We start from the raw sequence: 27,520 nt of genomic DNA, 5'->3' as shown, positions 1-27,520 counted from the left end.
CAACACGGGCATTTTCTGTTTAACAGCACCGATGCAGCAGAAATGGTACAAGGGCAGCAAGTGATGGCAACTGCAGGACGCACAGATCTGTTCAGGGCACATCCCTTCCGAAGGCTTTCTAAACATTGCCACCTTGTGGGCCTCCTGTCTGATATCACTCGTCTGATATCACTTTCCCCAGGTGACTTCCTGAGCAGATTTCACAGATGCCAAACTTGAGGCTGGATGGTTGAAGTTAAACTCCCATAGGTGGGGATTTAAAAAGGGACAGCACCCTACAAATTCTGTGTGACATTAATTGCTAACTCCATACTTGTGCTTCATGTAATTTATTCTTTTTCTACTTAATGTTATGATGGCAGCACTAATAAAGTGCAGAAGAGCTAACAGTTAATGAAACAAAAACAGGGAAGGATACAATTTCTCAAATCTCCCAGGCAGAAGAGAGAAGTTAGATTCATTGGCCACCTATAGTTTTTTTTTTTTTTAAATTCCTTTCTGCCACCATTTCCTTCTTACTCCAGTGGAAAAAAAAAAACAACCACATTACTTATTATATTTATTATAAAATTATTAATTAATTAATATGTCTGTGGCCTCTCATTTAGCTTTCATCAGTTTTGTTTCATGACAATTACATAGTCAAAGTTGATGGAAAGCAATATAACTTGATACCAAACTTATCCAGCTACTGCTTTACAGACACCAAACACAAGTTCTTGGCTAAAAAACACAAATGCACAAACATACTTACTTTGAGCATCCAAACACTTTCCCTGGTTGCCGGCTTGAACTGTTCCTTGCAGCAATTTGGCACTGAAAAGAAAACATGAAACCTTTAGTTCAACTACCAAATAGGAGGGAAAAAAAAAAAAAAAGATTCACTGGATGGTCTTTGTCTGCATTGGTTGAGCAGTGATGCAATAGTTGTATGCTGAAAATTGAAATGAGTAGAAATCCTTCATTACAATGCCCTAATTCAGCTGTGTTCACAATGGCTCAGTGTCTAACACATCTGCACAACAATCAGATGTCCCCTGATATAGTAGCAGGTCTATGAGCTCCCTCATGCAGTGCTGCATTTAGAGTTTATTCATGATTTCCAGGCACACTGGTTTTTCTTCATCCAACCAGGCTTCTTCCGAGCACAGGCAATCAGTTATGACTGCTGTGTCGTGCAACTGGAGCCTTGCTGCACTTGTCTGAACAGCTTTTCAGAGGGAAAAAAACCCTGCCATTGGGAAGCATAGTAACTGTAATCCAGGAAAGCCTGCGTTTTTGCCAATACAGCACAAAAACGCTGGCAGTCCTTTGAAGTGTCTCACTTAACAATGAAATCATGGTGCTCCCCCCTTGTAGCAGCCACATTAAGACCTCTTCCCTTCTATGTTCCTGGAGGGAATTACCTATGAATGCTAAATTTGTCCTCACATCCATTCTCTCAAGTGGTACATTAGAGACTACAGAAACATAAGATGGAGCCACCATATATGGGTTTCAGTTTGTGCCCTGAATTACATACTATGGTTACGTAGCTAAGTTTCTTAACTCAACTCCACAGTCAGCAGGAAATATCACTCCTAGCAGGTAAATAATGGTTTACAGTCAGACCAGGACTCTGGTTATTGCTTGTTTTGCATTCCTAGTCAACCAGTTAAGACAGCCCAGCAGGGAGGAGTATTCCAAAGACATCTATCTCTGCATAACAGCATGAAACCACACCAAACAGGATCCCTGGGTACTCAGACTGCATCAGGGACCAAGAGATGTAAGAAGCTCCCACAGGTGAATTTATATTCATCAAACCCCCTGTTTTAAGAGGAGGAAAATGTTAAGCAATCCTCACTATACTTCACTATCATCTGGAAAAAGTAATCAGTCCTTTAAAGATGGCTTGTCTAAAGGACTGGATCCCAGCTCTGGAAGCTGACTCATGCTGGCAGAGAACTTAGGAGGGCTGCTAGCAAACTGGAAGGCTGAAGCTACCTTAAAGCCAAACCAGAATGGGAATTAGCTATTATACATGTTATTGTTTCATTTCTTTGAATCTCTCCAAGCCTTTTAAGCTTTGCTTTTCAATGTACTCTTTTTCCTCCATTTGTTTAATGTGGAAAGTGATTCCAGCACAGCTGAAAAACCTCAGGGATCCTATTGGCAAAAGAACAGCAAATCCATCATGGTATATTGGCTTTTGCCCAAGTAGTGCCCCTCTGAAGTTAAGCTGGGATCTGACAGCACTAGTCCAACAAGAGTGTCCTATCCTTACTAGTTGAAATAATGATTAGAAGGCACCTCTCACAAGGAGGTGTTGACCAGAACTAACAGGCAGCAGCAGTGGAGAGACATAGTGATCCCATTAAAAATAGGACACTTAATACACTCATAGAATGTTTTCCATGCTGTACTTTCTGAAGAGTGTGATATTTACAGCATATTGAAGACAGAGGTACTTAATTGTCTTCAGTATGTAGACCTCAGTTTGAGAGGGTTTTGAGTAACACAACCACAGCAAACTTCATTCATATTGTCTCAAATAAAAAATCCTCATAGCACAAGTTCCTAAAACCTGCAAGCTGATTCTGCTGATGCTTGCACAGGTCAAGCCAAAGAGATACATCTCAGCAACAGCTCCTGCCTTTTTGCCTGCAAACAGGTACTTAGCTGAGCTGCAGGGAGCAGCGCAATCGCTGTGGCCACATGAGATAATTGGCACTTGCTGCTGTGAGCAGCAGCACTGCCAGGTCTCCACCTGCTCTGTGAGCCATGCCAGCACCTCAACCCGTCCTTCTGGCTCCAGATGCCACAGCAGCACCCAGGCAAGGGAGTGGTATGAAACACAGGATCATTAGGGTGGAATTTAGTTCAGGCGGACAAAGGAATGCACTAGAGGTCCTAGTCAGTGGGTGTGAGGAATGTAAGGATAGAGAGCTGGAGTCTCCTTGGAAAGGGCGGAGGAAAAAAGATGTGTGATGAAGGCAAGGAGAAAAGGATGCCATATCCTTTTACTTCATGGCAGACCATGCACAGCTCAATTCCTCAAAACTCTGCAACACACACACAGGCTGAACTGATTTTAAAGTAGGTGTCCATCTCCCAAAAAGTCATCTATCAATACACCTGAAGATCTCTATAAAGAGATAGAGATGATATATCTCTATGAAGATATAGAGATATATCTCTATGAAGATATAGAGATCAGGAAAATAGAAATTACCTTAAGATACAGAAAAAAAAAATTAAGAGCAATTTAAAGAGTAGTTTCAGAAAATCCTATGCAGTAAAAGAGAGAAATATGATAATGCTTTTTTTTTTTTTTTTTTTAAGGGCAGAAATTTGTGATTTGCTTGATGTTTTGTAATTCAAATATTTGCAGGTATGAGTAAAGTTACCCATAGCTGCAAGTTCCCTATGTTAGACTATCCATTTTGCTGATGGCTGAATTACACTGGGGGAAACAGACTAATGTTTATCATAAAATGCTTTTGAGTTTAGCTGTTATTAATAGAATTGAGTAGCTTTTATTAGTGTGTATTTATCAAGGACTGTTCACATAGTGCATTCAGTTCTCACTGTCCCACAATTCCTTGTTTCATCCTGCTACAGCTACAGTCAGGAAGTGAAACCTGGTGGGGAGGTTGGACTAGTGAGCCAGTGGCTTCCAGAGAGTTCCTCAAGGGTCCCTTCCCTTCCTTCACCAGCTGTGTATGCAGCTCTGTAGCCTACATTTGCCAATTTTTCAGATACTGCTGAGTTACATATCCTATTTGATACTAATGAGTGCTAGTGGATGTCTCAGGCAGGTGTAGCAAAATTTTACACCTCAGAGTTTATGGGATCTTGGGGTGTCCAGTGGATTCAGCAGGGCTTACCTGGTCTCAGGAGGATTTCACTTGCTCCCTCTCAGCATGTATTTTTTGTCCCTGTGCACACTAGCTATTCCTGCACCCGCAGTGTGGAACCTATTGACACAAACTGATGCAGAAGGGGCTTCTACAACAATATCCCTTGAAATGCTGTAAAGCACTGAATTTAATTTGAATTAATATTGACCAAAAAAAAAACCCCAAATCAAAACAAAAAAACCCACCCCAGACAAAACAAGAATTGGGCAAGAGGGATATGAGAAGGCAAGTAGAAAGGAAAGCAATTAAATGGAAGAAGAAGGTACATCAGAGAATCTGCAGTAAACAAGGAACAACAGCATCCAGAAGCACATACTACAATTGTAATATGAAAAGTAGTACCCATACTTATTAGTTTGAAGGACCAAGGAGGAAAAATTAGGACTGAATGTAATGAAAGTGATTTAAATCAAACAGCTTCTAGTTCAAAACTTTGTCCCCAGAAACTGTGTTTCCCCTGTGCGCACTGAGCCCTGTCTTCTGCTACTGTGTCTCTGTGTACTGGATACTTTCTTCCATACTGCACAGATCTGTTTTCTTCCCCCTGCCAAAGACTGAAAATGCAATGTTGCATGAAAACAATTTGTAATATGGGCAGACAGTCACTGATTATTGCCTCAAATATCCTCAGCAGTTACAGAAAAAAACTTCAAACCCAACTTATTTTTAGCAACTGAAAGAATTCAAACAACCCCATGTGGCTACTGTCCAGGCATTTACTGAGTGGAGAATAGCTTGACAAATTATAGAAATGGACAAACTTGGAGTGTAAATCAGAAAACCATGTATATCACTATTTACATATGCTTTCCTGTTGAAAAGATGAACAGAAACATTAATTTTACAGCTTCCAGTGTCAAAGGAAAGACCGACTGTTTTTATGAGCTGTGCATGAATCACAAAAACCAAAACAAACCCCCATCTACTTCACAGTTTGGCAGATTTCTCAACTTGCTGGTAACTAACAGCCCAGCCCTATGCTGCCCCACTGCTCCTGAGTAATTCCTCTGCATCTACTCAGGGCTCGGCTCTGTGGCACTCAGGGAAGGCACAAAGGCAAAGACCCAAAGTGAAGGAGTCAAGAAACAGAGCTGGGTTCAATACTATCTCCAGCTTCAAAACTTCAAAACTACAAGAAACTTAGTCTGACCCAGTGTGCTTCACAAGGAAGGCAGTCCCAGAAGATGTGAGATGCTGATACCAAGCACTTCCCACCTCTTTTCCAAACACAGATTTGTCCCAGTGGTTCTGCTTCTCTCCAGTGCTCTGATTTCAAGTAATCTACTGGCACAAAAAAAGGTCCTAGAGATTTCTTATAAGATTCTGTTCCCTCCCTCTCATTTACAAAGCAAACAAAGCTTTTTTGGTCATTTACATATAAAGTAAATCCAAGCATGTCCTATGTTGTAGGAAAGAACATGCATCCTTTCTCAGGAAGACTTCTACCCTGTTTGGGAAGTCTTTAGATTTTTCTTCCTATAAAGCAGTAAACTGATTTGTGCCATTTATGCTGTCCTCTCCCGTCTCTCCTCAACTTCTTGTAAAGGGGAATTTCCATGATCCAAGTGACTTGCAGACACTGCTGGGTTAAAAGCTCCAGCCAGCTGCAGTGACACATTTCTGCAGCAGCCTACCTGTCCTCCTCCTATTAATAAATACCTTCACTGCCTTCCTGCCCAGTAACTCTGAGACACAGTAATTATCTTCCAACTTGGAAAGGGTGTAACAGAGCTCAGTTTGTGTGATTTTACTTAGCTAGTGTGATAGATTTGGCAAACCTTTTCTCTTGCATGACAAGCAATACCAAGTCAGTATACCCAGCAGTAGGTGGCAGACCTAATAGGATGACTAGATGAGACTGTGTATTAATCATTCTTCGTGTTTAGCAGCAGGCTGCCACATCTCACTTACCAAAAAAAAAAAAAAAAATTTTTCTCTTTGCTCCATTTGGAGAAAACAATCTTCCTTCACTTATTTGAGGCATCATTTTCTTTAAAATTTAGTTCAGTCATTGATGTCCACATTTGGATTTCTATCACACAGGTAAAAGTCTGACCCACTTGGAAGTGTCAGTGTCTGTTGACTTCTACATCCAACACAATCACCAATTTTGTTTGGTGCATGTCTACACTTGGCACATTGGACAGCAGTTTGCTATTGATGCACTTCTGTATGTACTCATACATTATGCTTTAGGGTTTTTTCTTCTGGTAGGCTTTATATAATTTTACAAAAGCACTTGGTTTAACAATGAACTAGAGATGATCAGGTTTCTGCTTAGTTTCATGCACTAGAATAATTTAACACATTTCTTTTTAATATTTCCTTATAAACAAAGTTATGCTGTGATGATGCATGTTTTATAGCGAGGCAAGAAAAGCCAGCACTGACTAAGGTTTCCCATTATGAAGAATTTGGCAATAATATTGCCTTAAGGCATTCCAGCCCTGTTTGCTCCTTATTTATGTCTCTGGGCTGCCCTGCAGTTTTGCTAGAACTCTGAATCCTATCCACTCTGAAGCAGAAACAAAACGGGATATAATTTCAAAGTCACCCATTTTTCTTTTTTAGAAAAGTAAATCTGGGGCAGTTCCCGGGTTTTACAGTACACAGCAAGGCCCCATCAACGCTGGGATGTCACCACTGGGAGGACAGGATCTGTCTCACTGGCTGGTATTGCTGGCCAGAAACAGGCATAGAGAATAACTCCACTGAGCGGGAGGGAATATCAAACTTTGAAAGCAGACCAGACTCCTCAGATATGGTCTAAAGACTGGGGATACACAGAGCTGAGGCAGAACACACATCAGACTTCCCCTGTTCAAGATGGAGGGAGTAAGACACATGGAAGACAGCTAGCAGCAGCAGCTGCTGTGCTCCAGGTCAGCTCACCACCAGCCTCCAGATTTATCATTTCCTGTTCTCAATTTTCAGCTTCATTCTGTAGCTGGATCTTACAGACTAATCATCAACTTAGAATTAAAAAGAAGGTTCAAGGGGAAAGCATTAAAATAGACATTCAAAAAAAAAAAAAAAAAAAAAAAGTGCCCGTCTTCGTATTCTGGCCTGAGCCATTTTCTGAAGTTCTTTTAAAACAGCAAATCCCGAAGTTAACATGAGGAGTACTGATGGCATAATAATAAGCTGAATTATCCAAGCTGACAATCTTTGAAGATGAGCCTGCTGAACAAGCGCAGTAGGAAGTGCCAAATATAACTTCCATAAGAGTTTTAGGCAGTGTCTGGGGAACTCTCAAAATTACTTCAGGGATATAAAGTTTACCAACTTCAGCACCAGAAAAACATTTAGAAGAGCAAAAGACAGATGTTTTAACTCAAAAAGTAACTTATGTCTGAGAAAAATGCTGGTAGATCTGTTCAGGTGCTTGAGATTAAATGGGCTGAATCCCCCACTCTTGTGGGATTAGTTTTTCATATCTCTCTCTTTACAGTGAGTGAAGAAAATTTAGCACATCAGAGAACATTCAGCAAAAATCCTTTAGGTGGCTACACAGAGGTGGAGAAATGCTCCTACCAACCCTCTGTTTTAACCTAGTGCTTTACTGGGGGTCTTCGATAAGTTACAGAATTCAATAACTTCCTTTAAAAGTTAAAAAGTTCTCCAAAACATTCACTACCTGTGCATCTATCAGACCAGGAAAGAGGTGAGGACAACAGGCCTGGAAAGCAAATATCAAATTCTTGCCCCAGGGAAGGAATGACCTTGCTGGGTGCCAGCTAGCTGGAGACAAACTTCAGAGGGAAAAAAAAAAAAAAGACCTGAGGGGTCCCGGTGGACAACAAAATGAAAAATGCTCAGCAGAATGTCCTTGCAGAAAGGGAGGGCAACTCTACACTGGGCTGGGCTTGCAGATCCAGGACAGTGATTGCTGTACTCAGGGATTGCAAAAGTGCAGTACCTGTGTACTGGGGAGCCACTAACCAGCAAGAGACACTCCGGAGCCCAGTCTACCATACCAAGATAGTTAAGGAGATGGAGTGAATGATACAGGAGAGGCTGAGAGAGTTGGGTTGGTTCAGCCTGAACATGAGAAGGTTTAAGGGGTGTGGGGGATGTATGACTGCAGCCCTCAGCTAATAAAGGGGAGGGTGTAGGGAAGATGGAGCCAGGATCTTCTCAAAGGCACACAGACACAGCAAGAGGCAGCAGGCAAGTTTCAACAGGGAAAATCCTGATTATATGTTAGGAAAAATGTTTTCATCATGAGAGTGGTGAACACTGGGTCCAGTGAGGCTGGAAAATTTGAATGTTTAAGATATTCAGAACTCAACAAGTTCCTGAGCAGCTTGATCTGTTCAGGATAGATTTGAACAGGAATGGACAAGATTATCTCTTTCAACCAATATCATTCGGTGATTCTATGTAGATGTATCATTGCAGGTTGCTTGTTGCCTGCTTGCCTTACCCACAAAAGAGAGCCCAGGAAAGTAAAAACTGCCATCTCAGCCTTTTAACAGTTCTGGCATTTTCTCTACCTTAAATTGCTGAACAGAAAAAGGGGACCAACTCAAAGATGTAAAGATACATTCCAGTATCTGTGGCAATAGTTAAAGCAGCTCAAGTCTTGTAATTTGATTTTTATTTCAGTCCTTAGAAATCTAAATATATACTATATAAATATAGTTATAATAAATAATATTTAATATATAAATCTAAACCCAAAAGTTTTTCTCTTTACAGCACTGGTGAAGCAGGTGAGAGTTCTTGGACTCCTGTCTTGTGTGATCAAAATGGATTACCTGCAGTCAATTATGTATGCACAAACCTATGAAGGCTTTAAGGCTATAATTTGTAGAAATGTCCCGTGAACCTCTGATTAGATAAGGTGCTCATGTGACAGCTGATGGGACATTGAAGGGTGTGTAGCATCACCTCACTTGTCCTGCACAGATCATCACAGGTGCTCCCATAAACCAAAACCCAAATAAGTCTCTCCTTTTCATCTAATCAATCCCAACCATCCAGTTTTCCTTGGAGGAATGCGAGAGTCACTTTTCCATGACCCACAGTGTGACAATCATCCATGTGTTCCATCTCTGCTGAAAGGACCATGTTAATCTTTTACACTACTTATTCAGTGGAGAAATATGGGCAGGGTGTCCCAGTGACATTATCACAGCCCAGTGAGCATAAAACAGTGGAGGAGCATGTTTTAAGCCTTCTCCAAGCTGCTAAGATCCCCTTTAGCATTTCATGTTTTGAATCAATCCTTCAGCCCTCCTCATCTACAAGGTGGAGGAACAGCCCACCAACACTTCCCACTCTTCCACACATATTTTGACTGAAAGCAGGAGGCAATTGTTGTGCTTGGCACAGGTAACAAAACCTGGGAATTTGATAGCATTGGATCTCTTGGGTGAAGAGGCAGAGAAATACAGCTTGGTATTTCTTTCTATTTCAAAGCAGTGAGCGCTGATTTTCTTACTCTACCCAGGTGCAGCACCTCTTATCACTAAGAGAAGAAGAACTTCACTGGCAAATGTAACAGCTACCTATATTCTTAGTAAGGATCAGAAACCTGCACTTGCAAAAGGTCTGTCAGAAAGCAGGGATCTCCTGCTTACAAAATGGGAAAGCTAAAATGTACTGAAGCTTGAGGACACTTGCATTGTGGTAATGACCCCACACAAATAATTACAGCTAAAACTGGAAATCTGTATATTTGACAAAGAGATCACAGAACCAACTGAGCTTTTTTGGGATCTAGAGTACATGTAGAGCTGGAAGTTTCCCCATTAAGGGAAACTCAAAAAAGGCCACGGAGGGGTTCTTCAGGGGTTCTTTCACTGTATATGAAAACTGCATAAGTACCTTTGACTACTTCAGTTACAATGGCATTGCTACCTGATCACAGCTTGTGAATTTCAAGTTGAAAAAAAAATATTCCAGTCTGTGAGATAAGAGTGACAGCTTGTTACCTTATTTAAGTACTCCATGACACAATAAAGCAATTCATATGGGAGGAGGTCAAAAGATGGGTTTCTAAGCCTCAACTCCTCCAGTTAATGTTGCTTTGTTCTGAAAGGATAGCCTGCTTTTGAATTCTACCATATCAGAAATCTTTGGGCTGCATTATTGAGCTGCAATATTTCCACCAAGAAGCTGCAGTACAAAGCTCACACGAATTATTGTTTCTTGATGTTGTTTTGCAGACAAGAGCCACTGTGGACCAGCCCACTAACATGAACACATGCATCATTTACTCATTAGAAAAAAAGCTAATTAGGAAGTTTTCAAGTTATTTTACAGTATCAGGTTGAATTTAAAGTTCCACAACATTCTGCTCTGCAAAGCTTTTCCTTCAGCACACTGAGTGCAAGCACTGATTTGGAAGAGTACTAAACTAATTTAAATGGTATATACAATGTAAGTGTAGATACTTCTCTCACTGCCTTTCCCAGACACTTATGTTTTTAGTTTGCTGGCCAAACCAATCAAGAAAAGTCATCACTTAACTGAAGAATGAGCTACTTTGGATTCATTTGTCATTTACATGCACACTAATTCCCTCATAGACTTATACGAGAACCAATTTTTCACATTTAGAAGACAAAGCCTTTTAGCATAGTTTAGCAAAACTGGCAGTTTTGGTGTTTGGGAGGGTTTGGTTTTGTTTGTATCCTTCTTTCATAAACCTGTCAGTACAGCAGATTCTGTGCAGAATAACAAGTCTTACTGTTTCTTCTCAGGCACATGCAACCTGCCCTTGAGAACCCAGCCTGTAGCTGGGCAGTAGCTGTTTTTCTTTGGAATGACCAGAGTGTCCTTCAGCTGAGCCTGAAAGAACAATTGGCACATCTCCTGCCTTGCAAAAATTCACACTCTTTGCATCAAAGGCTCCTGAGATGGCAACTATCAGATATTTTCAGGCATGACTGCTTTAGTGCTAGATATAAAATATATGTACAAAAGGTGAACATGTGTTTTGGGACTCTAAATAAAACTTGTGAAAACACAGTCCTTATTTCCCAGTCATGAACTCATTTAACAATGCCTTTCTGTTCTCATCAAGATTAGTCAGCTATTGAAAGTCCCCATAACAAGATATTATTGAACTGAACATGCCCAAGGTGAATCAAGGTAGTAACTCGTGGGAAAAATCAGCAGTTGCATAGTGTCTGCAGCTGAAGCACCCAGCATCAGCTGAAAGCAGGTCTGTCTCTTCCAAGCCAGTGAGCAGTTTTATGCGTGCTGGTGGTACAAGTCCAATTCTTCTCCCTTTTTGGTAGTCAGATTGCTTATTAACTCACATAGCAAAAATGTGAGATTCAACCTACGTTTTCCTGTAAGATTGATTTCCCTGCAGAGCTTATCTCAGAGTCTGCTGCACTCTGCTGCAACTCTCTTACACCCTCCCACTCCTGGTAAAAACATGCCACACCTTCCACATGAGTCAACAGAGCAGGGCAGCAGCTCCTGCAGCAAGCAGCGAGGCTGTTGGGAGGAGAGCCTGGCTGTGAAAACACAGTCCAAACTTCAGCAGTGGGCAGGATGCTCAGAGAAATGCAGCCTTGGTCAAAAATATTACCAGGAAAATGCAACAAGTTGCACTTGATCTTGAAGTCACCAGATCAGGCAAGGTCACTTCTGGTGAAATACTCACAGGGATAAATTCCAAGTCACCCAGATAGTTAGTTAGCATATGCAAGACAGCTGGAAGTCTTTACAACACTATCAAGTGACACTGTTTGGCACCTTATCAAACTAAATGCCTTTTGCCTGTCGAGAGCACAGGCACATCATTTTACTTCAGCGTTGTTCTGTTTTCCCTCAGCATGACATGCTGGTTGTGAGAAACTGCTGAATACAAGACAAGATGTCAGGGATCAGCTTTCATACCCCTGTTTGATGACAAATTGATGCCGAAGTTTAATTTCCAGTATATGAATATTATCAATATATTTTGACATACAGGACATGTAAAGAAAATACAACTGAACTTGTCCCAACTTTAACCAGGTGACATGATGCTACCCCAGGAAGTGCAGTATTTTCTAATCCCAGGAACGCTACTGCTTTCCTTATTCAGTAGAGATGCTTACACCCTTTCTTGTTTGAAGTGCTGTGTTCTTTTCCCTACTATTCCATGCAGGAAAACAGGATGTTCAAGCCAATGCAACAGTTCTCTGACACTAAGAACTCAATAAGTCCAGGAACAGAAGTTACTGCTTCTTTTATAGTAATTTTTTTATTTTTTAACTGAAATAACATCACTGTTTTGTCAGTCCTCATCCCAGAGAAATGGCCCTGTCTGTGCTTGATACGAAGAGAAAAGCATCCTGTAGCATGCAAGAGAATCCAACTCAAAGAGGTTTTATGTTTATACACACTGAGAGAGCTATTTATTTAACTGCTGTGAGTGCACTCCATGGGGTGAGCTGGAAGTGAAACCCTTCCATGTTCAATGTGATGCACAAGTGGGCAATGGGAGATGCCTGAGCAAAGTATTGGGCTAGTGCCAGGGACTTCAACCAAAGGGCAAACTCAACAAGAAGTGGAAATAAACTGGAGATAACAAAATTTCTTCAACATCAGAAGTCACAAACAATCCACATCAGAAGTCACAAAATGAAACAGCTAGAAAAGATAGGAAGGAAGGACCATCCTCCACAGGATACATAGGGCATGGAAGGTGTATATTATTAAGGAGATTTAACCTCACCTACCAGATTTTTCTCCTCTTGGTAAGTGTTTCTTTTTCCCTCACATTCATTTTTATGTTCTAATAAAATCAGTTTTGTGGGCTGGAAGCCCCTAGCACTTCACTTAAGCTCATATAAAAGAGTGTGTGGTTCCCCCATGAAGTTCAGGTCCTGCTGCAGCACCCTGCAAGCACACAGGCTGGCACCCAGCTCCCGCTGGTCACTCCTGAGTGGGCTCTCCAGCCCCTTCCAGGGGCTTAGGGCTACAAGTATATGCTTAGCCCATATGCTTAGGGCTACAAGTAAAGGAGAAATGCCTTTCAGTTTTACCTCAGACATAATTCTGAACAAATCTTTACTTGCAATTTCAAGTTTTTACAGCAGGACATATACAGGAAACTCAGAGGCCGTATATCCTGTACCACCAATCCATTTAGTGGATATAATGGGTACAGTTAGGCTACTGCAGAACAGACACATTTTATTTATGATTTATTATGTATCACTGAAACCAATAAAACCTGAAATAAGACCTTCACCGTCACAGATCAGAAGGCAGCACTTCAAATTTCTTGCAGTAGCACCCAGTGAATGCTGCAACAAAGCATCATCAATCCCTCTGTGCCACATTGTTTTAAGGGATGGGACTGTACCAGTAGCCAGGCGTTCCTTTCAAAGGGGAACCAGAGATATCACTGCCATCCGTCAGACAAACGTTTCTTGTTGTTCCACAGTTACAGAGTAAGTTCATCTGTCATCTGACAAGCCCATCATAGGATTTCTCTATCTGGTTTTCTACCATGATCACACGTTGCCCGTAGCCCCTGCATCCCAGTGAAAGATTTTTGCAGCAGCAGAGACAATACATCATCCTAAAGCCATACACAGGATACTAAGCAAATCCTTTACCTGGTGTGGGCTTCACGTGTTTTACAAACACACCTCAAAAACTTCATTTCAGGCCAAGTGACATCTGACTGTCAGTTATATTTCTTTCTCAGTTTCTTATTTAGATCTCAGTAATCTAAGGAGAGTTTTTATTGTATACTATGTCCTTTGCAACTCCCCTTCCAGCTTACACAAAGGAGTTGAATTTCAGTCTTCTTCCCTGTGTTGGAAATTGTTGCCTATATGCATGACTGTCAGGTGAACAAAACCTGAAAAATTGCAAGTCTACAAGATTTACTGTTTAAACTTAGAAAGTTGGTTTGACTGCAACTAAACTAGGGCAACATAACCCAGCTGTCTCTGTCCTCTGACAGCACTGCCCTAAGAAAAAATACATTACTTAAGGGCATCAAATTATGTTAAAGAAACTGCAGTTATTTTAAGATCTGTAGAGCATTCTGATTTAAAGACCCCACTATTTAAATAAATAACAGTTGTACAGAGAAATCCATAATGCAATAAGGCATCCAGCTGAGTAGGGTCAGCTTGGGTCTTCTCAGCAGTAGAGGTAAAATGGACTTTATATTCACCTATATATGCTGAATTTTCTTCTTAAATCTTCTGACAGCAGAAGTTTTGAAATGTGAAGGGACTAATGGAATACCATGTCAAGGTAATGCCTCTGTCAGTGGCAGTCTTCACACACTGTCTCAAAGAAATTACAAGGAAGTTACAACAGATTGCCATTGGCCTTCTGTCTCCTAATTACTCAGCTCACCACCAAGAAGTCTTCCTACATTTAGTACATAAGTGGCTTCAAAAATCAAAGCATAAAAGGAAGTTTGCACCCAAATGCTTGTAGTTTGGCTACTCAAAAGTAGCCTTTTAGAGTTATCTAAATTTATCAAATAAAATAAGTAATCAGCCACAGGACAGTCAGTGTCACTTCAGTCATTTGTGTTGAATAGCAGGTGCCACAATTATGCCAGATAAGTATTCCACTATTATTACTTTCCAAGTCACTTTCATCCCTGCTCGGGGGATGACCGAATTTACAAAGATGTTAAGCTGTGTAATGATGTCAAAAAGTAACTCTGCATCACACATTTGAAAAAGCTTCAACTTTTTCCTTGATCCAGAAAACCCATCCAAAAGCATCCAAGAGTAGAGACACCTAAGACTCCCTGCCAGTATTAACAGTATTTTCCTCCTCCTTCATCTCCCCTATCTACTGTACTAGTACAGCAAGAGATATCAGCAAGTATTTTTTAACAGTTTAATCAACATAAGTTACTTAAAATAAATGCAATGCACTCAAAAATAGCTAGGAACAATGTAAGTACAGCCTGTCAACCTCCCGGAAGAATGGCAGTGGATAAAGCCAAGGGCCTGCCCTTGCAGGAGATGCTATGCTGTCAAACGAGCCCCTCTCACACAGTCCAGCACAGCCACAACTGGCTGCATATCAGTGAAAACATATGGTAAGCAGCAGAAATGACCACACTACTCAAGTTAAGCATCCTACAAGTTTAACATTGACAGTAGAAGCTCCAAAGAAATGCCACAGCATTATCAAGGTAGAAAATGTGTGTATTCAAATGTAAGATGCATTTATTTTCTCATGTCTACTAATTATACAAAGTCTAATTATACTGTGACAGTCTCTCCAGCTTGCATCATGACATTTTCCCCAAGATGCCATCAGTCAGCTTTTGACAACACATTAATCCACAGTTTTGCTTATACCTTGAAAAAAGAGAACCCATCAAGAGCACCAGTTTTGCAGAAAACATTACTTTGATTATTTCTGTAGCCTGTGCTAGTTATTCCAGAATATGGTCAGAGCACTGATAGTCTAGTGACCCTCAAATATTCCCATGTTTTGCATGCATTTAGTAAGAAAAAATATTAGTGACTTCTACTCCTTCTGCATTACAAGCTTATAAAAGGAAACTTACTACTCTGATCTAGTTATGTACAGATAAAGTAACTGGAAAAGAACGTTATGACACTTGTATCTGGCTGCACATTAAGTTTTCAAAGAAGTCCATCCACACTTCCTTCCAGTTTCTCAGAAGCCTGAAAGGAGCTCCCTAAAAGCACTTTTAAGGTTCATCCTCCTCTCTCCAGTTCCTCACAGTTCAGCTTTACCATCACACCAGCAATAAACCCAGAGCTAGGTAAACAGTGTAATGAGAGAGGTATTTTTTATGCTGACCAGTGTTCTTGCCACATCCATGCTACACACCCTGCATTGCTGTGATCACTTTTCAATACACTGCATGTGACTTCAGTAGAAGACTATGAAAGATTTCATCCAGACATTTTGTAAACCGATACAGACCTGTCCTCAGAATTATTATACCAACGTGAACACCTGTGTTCAAAACCAAACAAACTTTTATAGCACCTGATCTCATGGAGGGACCTCCACTGTCACTCACAAGGCCTCTGCTGCACAGAGTAATTCATAAGCAATCCTGTGCACATACATATAAGGAAACTGTGATACAGTAGAAACCAAAAATTATAGCAGAATTTTTGGGTGTATCAAAAAGTCTAATGACTAAGCCATGGCAATTGTGCAATAAAGCATAACATATCTTTTATTTGTCTGCTTGAGAAGTTAATATTGGTATGACTGACAAACAGCAGCACAATTACAACAGCCACTTTAACCTCAGTGTTGAGGCCAGGTGATGCAAATCAGCCCTCAAAGTCATCAGTCTTGAAAGCATAACTACCTTATGACAAAGAACAATCTCTCCAGTTTTAGGGATGCTTTTTTAAGGCAGCTTTTTCTTCATTTGACTTAATTATAGAGGATTACAAAGTTATAGAGAACAAAACTTCGATCATAAATGGCAGAGAAAATACAGACCTTTGAAATGACATTAATACTCCATTCTCTGACAGAAAAATGTTAGGTGTAAAAAAGGAATTCAGGTAGTAAAGCAGACCCCATGACTTACCTTTCCTTGCTGCCTCAAAGGTTCATTTAGAGGAGTATCTCCAGTACGGGAACTTTTAAGAAGCTTTGACATGGTAGGATTAGTATTATTTTTTAAGATAAAAACCAGTTAAATAAAACTGCCTGTTGTCATAGACTGGTAGAAAGGAACTTCCCTTTGATAACCTCCTTTTATAAACCTCACCATGGGTGTGGCTAAATGACTAGCTCCACCTTTCATCCTATTTATTAACCCCACCAAAAAAAAAAAAAACAAAAAACCAAAACCAAACTTCTCTGAAGCAATATAATAATTTTATCAACTACTCATGTGCTGCTTTGGGGTTGGTTTTTTTTCCTTGAGTAGGTAACTAGTTGACAGTTTCACAAGCTGATGGGGAAAATGTAGACAAAATTAAATTTGTCTCCCATATTTGCAGTTCCTGCAATGTGATCTGCAAACATGTGGTGGGTGAACTTGCTCTGTTGTTTGCTTTTTAAAAGCAGTATTGTAACAACCTGAGATAACTCTATCATCTTTGAGTATTTATTGGTATTAGAGATGCATTATATTGAAAAGCAGCCTATCTGTGAACTTGCAACAGCTTCCAATTGCATCACCTCAAGACAAGCCTCTGCCACCAGTGAAGGCTCATTTCCATCACTTACAGAATGAAGATGATGCAACATCAAGTCTTTGCATGACTCATTAAATCACACATGCCTCCACTACAGAGTGACCACCAATAAAAATTAGAGTCTGTTCTTTTGTCCTGCAAGTACTCTATATTTTAAAATCACTCAACTTTCTTTCCTCTCAAGGCCTAATTCAAGAGGATGGGGTGATGGATTAGGATGTTGCCACTAAGGCAATATTGCCTGCAGAGTTTCATATTGCCTTGGTGTGTAATGAAAACACATCTAGGTGGCTGCACTCTTGTTTCTTAATTTTTTGTACTATTCCAACTGACAGTGTTTTTTGTTTTCAAGGGTACAAGTATGAAGAACTATAAACATAGAGCTTAAATTTGGTGATTTATTTTTCACTGAATAGTTGAGGTTATCCTGGCACTCCTGAATGAGGCTGGGTGTGAAATTAGAGTTCTTGAGGTGTTTGGCAGGAGTTCAACTATGCTTCTATCATCTGAGTTTGCTTTCAAGGGAGCGATTAGGAAATTATGTACTTGTTAAAAAGATCTGTGCAAGTAATGACTATTATACCCAACATTTCCTGTATTTAAGTTGAAGTGATTGTTCCATCTTGAGACAAAGAGCAGAGGTATTTTCTTGAGAATTAATGACTTGGGCCAGATCTCAACTTTAAAGAGTATTACAAGAAGAAGGTTAATCACTTTTCACAGTACCAGGCCATTTCTGTCCAAAAATGTTAACTGGTCTTTAAAAAATATATATCCATGTGTAAATTTTACTTCAATATTAGACACTTCCAGATGTCAGATGAAGGAAGAAAGCCACCTTTATTGCAACAAGAAATGTTGCGTAATAAACTACAGCATTCACTTTTCACTGCTTTTGTACTTCTGCAGGCAGGATAAAAGCATCTTTGACTTTAAAATCCATATTTAAAGAACAGAGATACCTATGTCTCTTGCTGTGGCTGGAAGTCTGTAATCTCATGTTCTGCTGTACATGAATAAAACAGTTCTGCAGCATTCTCCAAGCTAATAAAACTGTTCTACTCCTTACAGAAAATCTGATTATTCTGAGGAAATGATAAGTTTTGAGTGAGTTCACAAATTAAACATAGCATGCAAGAGAAAAGAAAGCAGTTCAACTGAAATGTAGAGTTGTGAGAAATTGAGACAAGATCATTTTCCTTCCTATCTGTGAGGTCCTCTAGCAGAGGTGCTTTCTCTGGACCAACTTCCTCTCTTTCCACTTCAGCAATGACTGACCAAATAGTCAGTCAGTTCTGATATTCTTGGCTGAGTTATCCCTTCTTTTGAATTGATGTTGCCAGACAAAATGGGGAAGTCTGCAGGTATGGGGAAAGGAGGAGGAATATCATAGGAAATGAGCAAGACCAGAAATCAGGATAGGAGTACTAGCATGTCATGCTCAGTGCTGTTCACACAGTATAGATGCACCTCCACATTGGAACCATGCTCTGTTTAGAAATACAGCACTGGGAAGATACCAGAGATGATGCTTTAATTTCCAAAGGACTTGCTGTTTCTGCTGGTAATACCTATATCCCAGTACTGAAACATGAAACAGAGAAATGGAGCATAGTCTCATCTGTAGCAGCTAGCAAATAAAATCAATAGCTAAAACACTCAGTGCCTGAGATTCATATCTAATAATCACCATGCATGGAAAAATAAAAGTCTAAAGTCTTATTTTCGGAGTATGACCAACAGCTCTTACAAAGATGGTGGCCCATCTGCTCTGCCTGCCAGAACAACTTTATTACTGCTAATAGCAAACACAGCATCATGCAGCTGTAAGTGTAACCACACCTTTTGCCATTCTAACCAGAGGAAATTGCTAAAACTTAGTTGACCAGATTTTAGCAGCCAAAAGCAGGAGAGGTGAGTACACACCTGCAAGTGAGGGGCTGGTAGGTTGATCTCTACTGGGGAGGCACTTCAGCAGTACCTGTACTGATAATGTCACTTGCTGTTGACAGCTGCTTCCAGGCATGCAAAGGCCAGTCTTAAAAACATGTCTGCTTTCCTGAGCAAGAATAGTTACAAGACCTCCTCTAAATCTGCCTGTAGCTAGCGAGGAAGGAATGTTTTAAAGTACAGAATTTACCTGCCTGCTGACATTTCACATTCAGGGGAAAACTTACAACTGAGTTTTAGTCCTGATTTGTTTCGTAGTCCCCTCCCTCTTCATGGTCCTCCTGGATCAGAAGCTCTTGGTTTAATAAAGCAGCATGTTCAGCCTCGGAATGCAGAGGCTGCTTCTCCTTCCCCTTGGTCAAGCACAGCATTTTCTGGCTCTGCTGCACAGCTGGGCTGAGCCTAAGGTGTGGTACCCCTTTCATACTGAACCCAGGGCCAGGCTGGGAAACAAGAGAGTCATCAAACAGCAGCCAAGGCTCTGCCTGGTAAAAGGAGGGGTTCAGGTGCACAGCAGCTAAAGTGGGGAGTCTCTGTGGCACAATCAGTGTGTTTGCTGTTGGTCTGAGACTGGTAGTCCAAGACCATCCAGGGATGGGGGCCTGAAACTAGGTAACCTTTACTGGTATGTTCTCCCCAAACCATTCTATGATCTCTTCTATGTTACTACAAAAATGGGGGATCCTTTCAGGCAAAGGCCAGAGGAAGTTAAAAAGCAAATTGACAGAATAGAATTACTGCCAATTTTTTGGTGAAGTCAGGATGGAGCTCAGGGGAAGAGACACATCACAGATAAAGAATGTGAAAAATCTTATAAGATCATCTTGTAAGATGAGAAAAAAAGGGGCACTCCACAGGAGCAGCCTGAGAGCAGCAGTGTGTGGATGCAGGGTTCTTTCCAGGCACAAAACCAACTACCCTGAAGTGGCTCAAAACCCAGATCTTTTGTTTTCTTAACAAAGTTTTTTGTCATCATCTGGAATTATTTAATATGCACTTCAAAGATCTTCCAAGAGACAGCCTACCTAGAGCTGCTGTTCACAACTTCACCAAATGCAGTTTTTCTGTGAAATTCCACAGACTGGTTTCAGCTGCACCTCACAGCCCCTTCTTCTACAGAAATGTATATTCCTAGAAAATTTCTGGGACTTGCTAATGAGACTTAAGATGTTCACAACCAATCGTCAATACCTAGTCTCTTTTACCTCTAAATTTCCTGCCTTTTTTAAAATAATATTTCCCATTGTTATGATTGACACCAAAATTCATAAGGGAATTGAAGGGTTAATGGAGTTGAAAGGAGCAGCACTGACTATAAAAAGTTACTGCAATTGATAAAGTCTGAGAACTTGAGCTGCAAGAAAAAGATGCAAAAGCTAGCAGAGAATAACTTTTAAGTGTTATTCTGTTTATGTTGCACACTTTATTTGTGTCGGTGGATTTAAATACCCAATTATTTGGCAATCATGCAGCTCATAGCAGACCTGCAGACTAACCTGTTGAAGTAGAACAGGGCTGAATGAGTGGGATATCCTACCCTGACTACTTACAACTCCGGGGAAAGCCCAAAGCACACAATACTGGGGAGCATCAAACGCCACGGAAACTCTTTGCTCTGTTGGTGCAGTCTGGTAGTGGGAATTTAGGCAGCGATAAGTGATGAAGCAGGAGCTCTCTGCTGCCTCTGTGATTAGCTTAATTACAAACAGAAGTCCCCTGTTCTCCTTGTGTATGTGTCTATTAATACTGTGTGCTCATGCCATCTGCCAAGGAGCCATTTCCAGCTTTACAAAGCACAGCAGACAATACTTGCAGGTGCTTGGAAATGTGTTTATTTGGCCATTAAATCCACAAGACTTAAACACTGCCGAACAATATTTGCATTTGCAGGTACTCCTGCAACACAGTGGCTTCTGAACTTCTATCAGACATGAAGAATTCCAGACTCTGATGGAAACCAAGAGAAGTCTTCATCTATTTCTTCCATTTTGCTTCTTAGTCTGTGTTTTTGTGTCTGGCTCACAAATATTCTTGGATTCAGAACTGTAAGGGATGCCACATTCCCAGCAGAGATGAGTCATGAGATCCAAGGTCAGTTTCAAGTGCCATATTGCAAAGAATCTTCCAGAATGCAAGTTTCTATTTAGTCTGAATATAGTAATGCCAAACAAAATACACTGTTTTCCTTTGATAAAACATAATATGCTTTACCTGCAGTGTCATTCAAATTCTCTAAAGAGATTGTTACCATTCTGTATTCAATGCAGGATGAATTGAGGCATAAAATGGTTACCAGATCAAATCCTATTTTAATAAACTCTTCTATAAGTAGCAGCCTGAGAAGATATTCAGCCATTTCACATTCCATGTTGTACAAACTAACGATGCAGAGAGATGAGACACATTTCTCCTGTGGACTTTAATGATTCTATCAAGATTTACTAGACTAAAACAACTAAGGTGTCTGAAGCTTATAGCTGATAGACCTGTATTGTTACATCCTTCTCACCTGTCAAATTTATGCAGTATTCGTGTTTTCTGACAACTGGATATATTTATGTGCTTTGGCATTGGTAACTAGACCGACCTGAAAGTTTACATCTATGTGTATGGTAGATTATCCAGTGTTAGGACCCTACTAATTTTATCATTGAGGGAAAAGAGTAAACTTGAATAAATGGTGTACTCAATATCTGAAATTGCTGTGCTGAAGAAATGCTACTGGCTTCTTCCCAGAAGGGGGAAAATTAACATGATGAGCCATTGTCAGAAGAGACCAGCTTAAAGATTAAGCTTCTCCTAAGAGAACCATTCCTGAACTTTAAATAGGACAAATTTGACATCTGGGGCTTGGAAAGGCTCAGGGGAATGAAGTTGGTTGATTGTAAAACTCTTCAGCACAAGAGAAGAGTTTCTAGGACTGAGGAGGCATTCCACCAAGATCACTGAGGCTCTCCCCCCAAAATTTTGTCATGTTTTCATCTTCTCTACTACATGTCCTCCTCCTCCTCATTACCATTGGGCATCTTTTTGGCCCACTGTGAAGAACTGTCCCCTCTTTAAGGCAGCAGTTGCTGACCATATTTGAGCATACTTGCCCCTTCTGAAGCCATTCTCTTGCTGAGGGGTTCTGTTAGCAGGATTGCTTTCCTTTGGTCCTTATAAAACACTTTTTGTTCATGGCCATAATATAAATAGCACAGGGCAGCCCTGCTGCTGGCTGCTGACGCTGGGCACTGCTCCCAGAACAGGTCTGTGCCTTAATCCTGGCTGCCCTGCGGCTGCGTGCTGGGGTTGCACTCCAGTTCGTTGGGGACAAACACAACGTGAAACTGTTCTGAGATCCAATTAAATAATAACATGATAAATGCTTTCCCTGACACCTTTCCTAGAACATTCTTGTTTTTGGGATCCTTTCCCAGCAGTTCAGGTTTTGCATTCTCCTCTCCCCACTCCTGAACCCTGCTGCCAGCACCCTTTCCTGTCATATGACTTTCCCAAAGGTAGAAGATAAGTCACTGCTCTTTCCCTACCTTTCCTGCAGGCAGACTAAGCACCAGTTTCTCTTGCTGCCCTGAGAGCACCCATTGCTCTGCTAGAGTTCAGTTTTCAGGTTCACTGCTCCTGGAGACAGACATAGTGGAGGCTGTCAGCAGAAAAGATCTACACAATCCATGTGGCAAAAGCTGTACAGGGAATTGCCCACATCCCCTCACCTTTCCATCAGTGACAAATCAAGCCCCACTGAAACTGCAAGGATTTCATATTAGCAGTTGTGGTTTGCTCAGAGGACCCGGGCCAAAACACTGACTTTCATATACACACACATGTACCTCTATCTGCAGTAAAATAAATATATACATAAAGGTGCTGAAAGGCTCACAATCTCACTTAAACTTCACCCAACATCACTGTGTGTGCCATCATGACAGAGTTGTTTTTTGGGCCCCCAGTGACTCGGCATGCTCCCACTGGGACTCTCTGCATCAGCTGCAGTTCCTCCTCGCATGCTTCATGCCAACATCTGCCCAGCCCAACTCGGTCTGACACAACCACTTGCAGTTTTTAACATGATATAGTATCACTCTCCAGAGCTGCCCGAGGGAAAATGCATTCCACTCACCTAATTGCATTAGTCTAATGTTTCTCCCTCTTTTGGAATTAAGCTATTAAAAAAAAAAAAACAAACCAAAAAAACAACTTGACTGTATTAAGGTTTCAATGTTGCAAGGCTCAAGGGAAAAACGATCATGATAAAAGCTATTGTAAGGTAAATTTGAACTAAATGTTTCAGCCAAAGTTTTAGTAATTTTGAAAACCCCCAAAATTATTAAATATCTGTGTTTGGGTAGGACAGAGTTCTTTTTCTTCTTAGTAGCTGGCACTGTGCTCTGTTTTTTTGATTCAGTATGAGAATAATGTTGATAACACACAGATGTGTTGTCCATTCTTAAGTAGTGCTTACCCTAAGTCAAGGACTTTTCAGTGTCTCTTACTCTGCAAGTGAGGAGCCACACAAGAATTCAGGAGGGTGCACAACAAGGACAGCATATTTAATATTAGTGGTATGTTATTATTACTACATTTTGTTTCAAACCTTACATTGTTCTTAACCAATAAGGCTGCTTTTTCTTTCCAATCCACTGCGGGGGCAGGGAGCGAGCTGCTGCATGGTACTCAATTGCCTGTTGGGGTTAAACCACAACAATAAATTATTGTGGTTATCCATTTAGGAGGGTGGGTGTGGTGTGGTGGAGGGGATATAATTTGTTTTTTAACTCCTCCTAATGTTTCACTGGCATTTGGAAAAATGTTCAAAAATAATACAGAAGAATGCCAGATAGCCAGATGACAAATAGTTGAGAATACTTGGACTTGTAAGAGCTGAAAGAAACCTGATTTGAGAATTCTTTTATCAGAGAGGGGCCTTAAATTTAGCATATCAGTAAAACTAATAGAGGCTGTTGCAAACAACATCATAACTGTCCCAGCCCAAGACTACCAGTGAGCATCATCAATGCATAGGTTATTTCCAGTGCATTTGAGAGAGACTTTATGTCCTCCCAAGTGAGTGATGCCTGCTGCCCCTATGGACAGGAAGCTTCTCCTGCCTGAGAAGCAATAGTGATGACACAAGAGACTCTTTTGCTTCTCAGAGGAAGGGGCATGCTATAGGAGGACTTAATCTTCAAGGATCACAGAATCACCAAATTACAGGAGGGGCAAGGCTGGAAAACCACCACAGTGGCCATCTGGTCCAACCTCCCTGCTCAAGCAGGGTCATCCCAAAGCACATGGTGCAGTATTGCATCCAATTCTTGAGTCAGTTTCTCAGTGAGGGAGACACCACAACCTTTCTGGGCAATCTGTCCCAGTTCACAGCTACTGCACAGTAAAGAAGTTCTTTCTCATGTTCAGGTGGAACTTCCTGTGCATCACTTTCTGCCCATTGCCTCTTGTCCTGTTGCTTGGCATACCAAGAAGAGCCTGGCTCCATCCTCTTGACACTCTTCCACCTGATACTTACAGACACTGATGAGGTCCCCTCTCAGTCATCTCTTCTCAAGGCTGAACAGGCCCAACTCCCTCAGCCTTTCCTCATAAGAGAAATGCTCCAGCCCCTTAATCATCTTCATATCCCTCTGCTGGACCAACTCCAGGAGCTAAATGCCAAAAGTTTTAAATAAGCAGAAAATACCACTGATTGACCAAATCTGACCACCAGGCATTCTGATACAGCCTGACAGGAGGATTGACCAAGTTAAACCGTCCTTCCTCCCATGGCACATCTCACGAAGTGAGCTCATAGAAAAATTTTCCTGTCATTGCAATATCTCCAAAAAGCATAGGTGTCTTATACACACTGAGCTGGCAAGACACCAACTGCCCCCATGTGCTGCTGTGCCTGACCTTTTCCTTCCTTAATAAGCTGATCTTTTCTCCTTAGAAAACTGAAGTAGCTCATGGATTTTGTAGGCTAAGTTTTAGGCAGTCTGGAAGAAACCACACTTACCTTCAGGAAAAGTGAAATTTATCAACTGCTAATAAATTCTGAAGCCCTTGGTTGAATATTAATAGATTTGATAGCATCTTAGTCAACTTTCCCTACTAGGGACAGTATGAAACATCACTATTGCAGCAGTGCCATAAATCTTGAGGGATTTTTGAAAGATGGAGAGTTTCCTGTAATTCAAACCTTCACCCACAGGATAAGACAGTAGGTGAGTCAAGGGGTCATAACTCCCCTGCCCTCGACCCCTCGACTTTAGGGATGATTTTCACTGCAAGGGTTTCACTAACAAGAAGCCATTCAATCTCACCAGTGGTTGCTGACAAACCCCGTGTGAGACAAAGACAGTTTGTGTTCTTTGTATTTTCTCTCACTCATTGGGCAAAGGCCATCCTGCACATCCAGTTGTGGGAGTAAAGACATAAACAAAGATTAAAGCAGGGGTCCCTGTACCTCAGAGAAAAGGCACAAGAGTGTGTGTATGCTGGGGATTTGGAGGGTATTCAGCTCATGACTTGGGCATCCTGACATGACAGTGAGTACAGCTGCTCATACAGCTGGTGAATAATAAATACCTCAACATGCCCTTGAGATGATACTTCTAAATACTTAGCTCTTCACTGAAGCAGTCAAAAGCCTGACTAGATTCACCCTGTTATAGTGTTCCTGTAGAAATCTTTACATGGCTCATTTGACTTTTAAAATAGATTGTCTTTTGTAGAGCAAGCGCAACTTAGCAAAATAACCTTTGGGCTGCATAAGGTTTTTTTTGAAATACTATTCTGCTATTCCACTTCTCAAATGTCATCTCAGTCTCAGTGTTTATCTTCTCTTAAAGCACAGCAAAATTGTTAGAGTACTTATTGTAAAAAGTTTTCACCTTCTTTACCGCTTTAGGTTTCTTGCTATGTTATCCGCCTTGAGTTATTAGCCTCAATTCATTTGCTACACACTTTGGGGCCACAGATAAAAAGCAACTATCCCTTTGGGAAGCAAGTACAAAAAGGACTATAACTCACTCGCCACTGAAAGCACCAGAGGGCTGTTCATTTGAATTATAAGAAGAAGCTGATTAAAATGAAAAAACGGGAAGTACTTGGTGGGGTGCACAGCCTCACTCACTTGTGCCACTACTGCATGGGAAGCTTGTAGCTTCAGGTAATGTTTGCATCTGCCCATAGTGCTGCATCATTCCTCGCGGGAGCTGTCACCCTTGGTCAGTGGATGCAGCATACGGAATCATCAGGCTTTTAAGTGCTTTCCCTGGAATGGGATTTATTAATAACAAAGGTTTCCTACCATGCAGCACACTGAAGGAAAGCTCCGTTACCAGAAGTTGTTTTGGATGCTCGCAGCTCAGCAGGGGCATGCAAACTGGTTATATATCAAAGGATTTTAAATTCATGAGCACAGCGCACCACGGAGCCAACCAACCACTCTCCTGCCTCCCAACTATTCACAGCAACAAAACAAACACACAAACACGCTTCTCGGTCCTTCAGCCCGCTAAATACTAATCAGTCTCTGAGTGATGCAACTCAGCATAATACTCCTGGGATTTTTCCGGCTTCCCTACCACAGGATAGCGGACTCGGTTCGAGTCAGGAGATTGTTTTAGCACCGTCACAGCGCTGAAATAAGCTCTTCTCTGCCTTCCCAAAGTACTTTCGGCCCCACAGGCAGCGGGTGAATCAGAGCGCCGGCCATCACCGCCCTCCTGCCCGAGCTGCCCACGGGTGAAGGGATCGCGCCCGTCCCGTCCCCCGCGGGGCGAGGCGCTCGCCCGGGGCTGGCGAAGCCGCCCCTGCCCCGCCAGAGCCCCCCAGGCGCGGGGCCCCTCCCGCGGGGCGCGCCCGGCCGCTCCCGGTGCCAGCGTGGCACGGCCGCGGCTCCTGCCTCACCTGCTCCGCTCCCCGCCGGCAGCAGCCGCCTCTTTTCCTTTCTCCCGCCCGCCCCGCTGACAGCCCGGCTTTGTCCGCCCGCCCCTCTCCGCTCCGCCCCGCGCGGGAGGTGCCGCCCGCGGGTGCCGCTCCGGGCACGGCAGCGGAGCCCCGGGACGGTGCCCTTCCCTGCCCCGCTGTCAGCCTCCCGCCCCGGCGGCTTCCACGCACTGGGCATCGACTGCACCAACCCGCGCCGGGATGCAGTTACTATTATTATTATTATTACTTTGGTTTTGTTCCTTTCCTTTCCCCTTTCCTATCCCGTTCCCTTTCCGCGCAAGGTTAAGCCGCGGGTCGCGGCGGTTCCCGGGGAGCGCAGCCCAGCGCCGTGCAGCCCCCGCGGCTCTGTCCCAGCCGCCGGCCCTGGGGCACCCGTCGGACGGGGCTGGGAAGCATCTCCAGCATCGCGCCTCTTGGCCGGCTGAACCCCCACGGCTCGGCTGTGAGGCCGGTCGGACCCGCCGAAGGGCAGAGCCCAAGAGCCGGCTCTGCAGGAGATGCTGATTTCCAGAGGCTCTCCGAAATCACTCCCTGCGGCAGAACCGTCCCACCTGCTCTCGGAAACGGAGCTAGCCA

At 42.0% G+C, this 27,520-nt stretch overlaps 1 protein-coding gene across 2 annotated transcripts in view; it reads right to left on the bottom strand.

Annotated features, from left to right (window-relative positions):
- MAPRE2 (microtubule associated protein RP/EB family member 2) overlaps positions 1-26,959 on the bottom strand; it is a 96,378-nt gene extending 69,419 nt beyond the window's left edge. Inside the window, exons 1-2 of one of the 2 annotated variants that reach the window (XM_002196943.7) lie at positions 26,903-26,959; positions 755-816 (exon numbers count right to left, since the gene is read on the bottom strand). The gene's annotated coding sequence lies outside the window, so the exon portion shown is untranslated. Of the gene's footprint in view, positions 1-754; positions 817-16,425; positions 16,442-26,902 lie in introns of those variants that run through there. The other variant, XM_072924637.1, reaches the window with a different exon arrangement.
- Positions 26,960-27,520: the final 561 nt, after the last annotated feature.

The sequence above is a fragment of the Taeniopygia guttata genome, chromosome 2, assembly GCF_048771995.1.
Source record: "Taeniopygia guttata chromosome 2, bTaeGut7.mat, whole genome shotgun sequence".
In the NCBI taxonomy this organism is placed as follows: domain Eukaryota; kingdom Metazoa; phylum Chordata; class Aves; order Passeriformes; family Estrildidae; genus Taeniopygia; species Taeniopygia guttata.
This window is presented reverse-complemented; position numbering and strand designations above follow the sequence as displayed.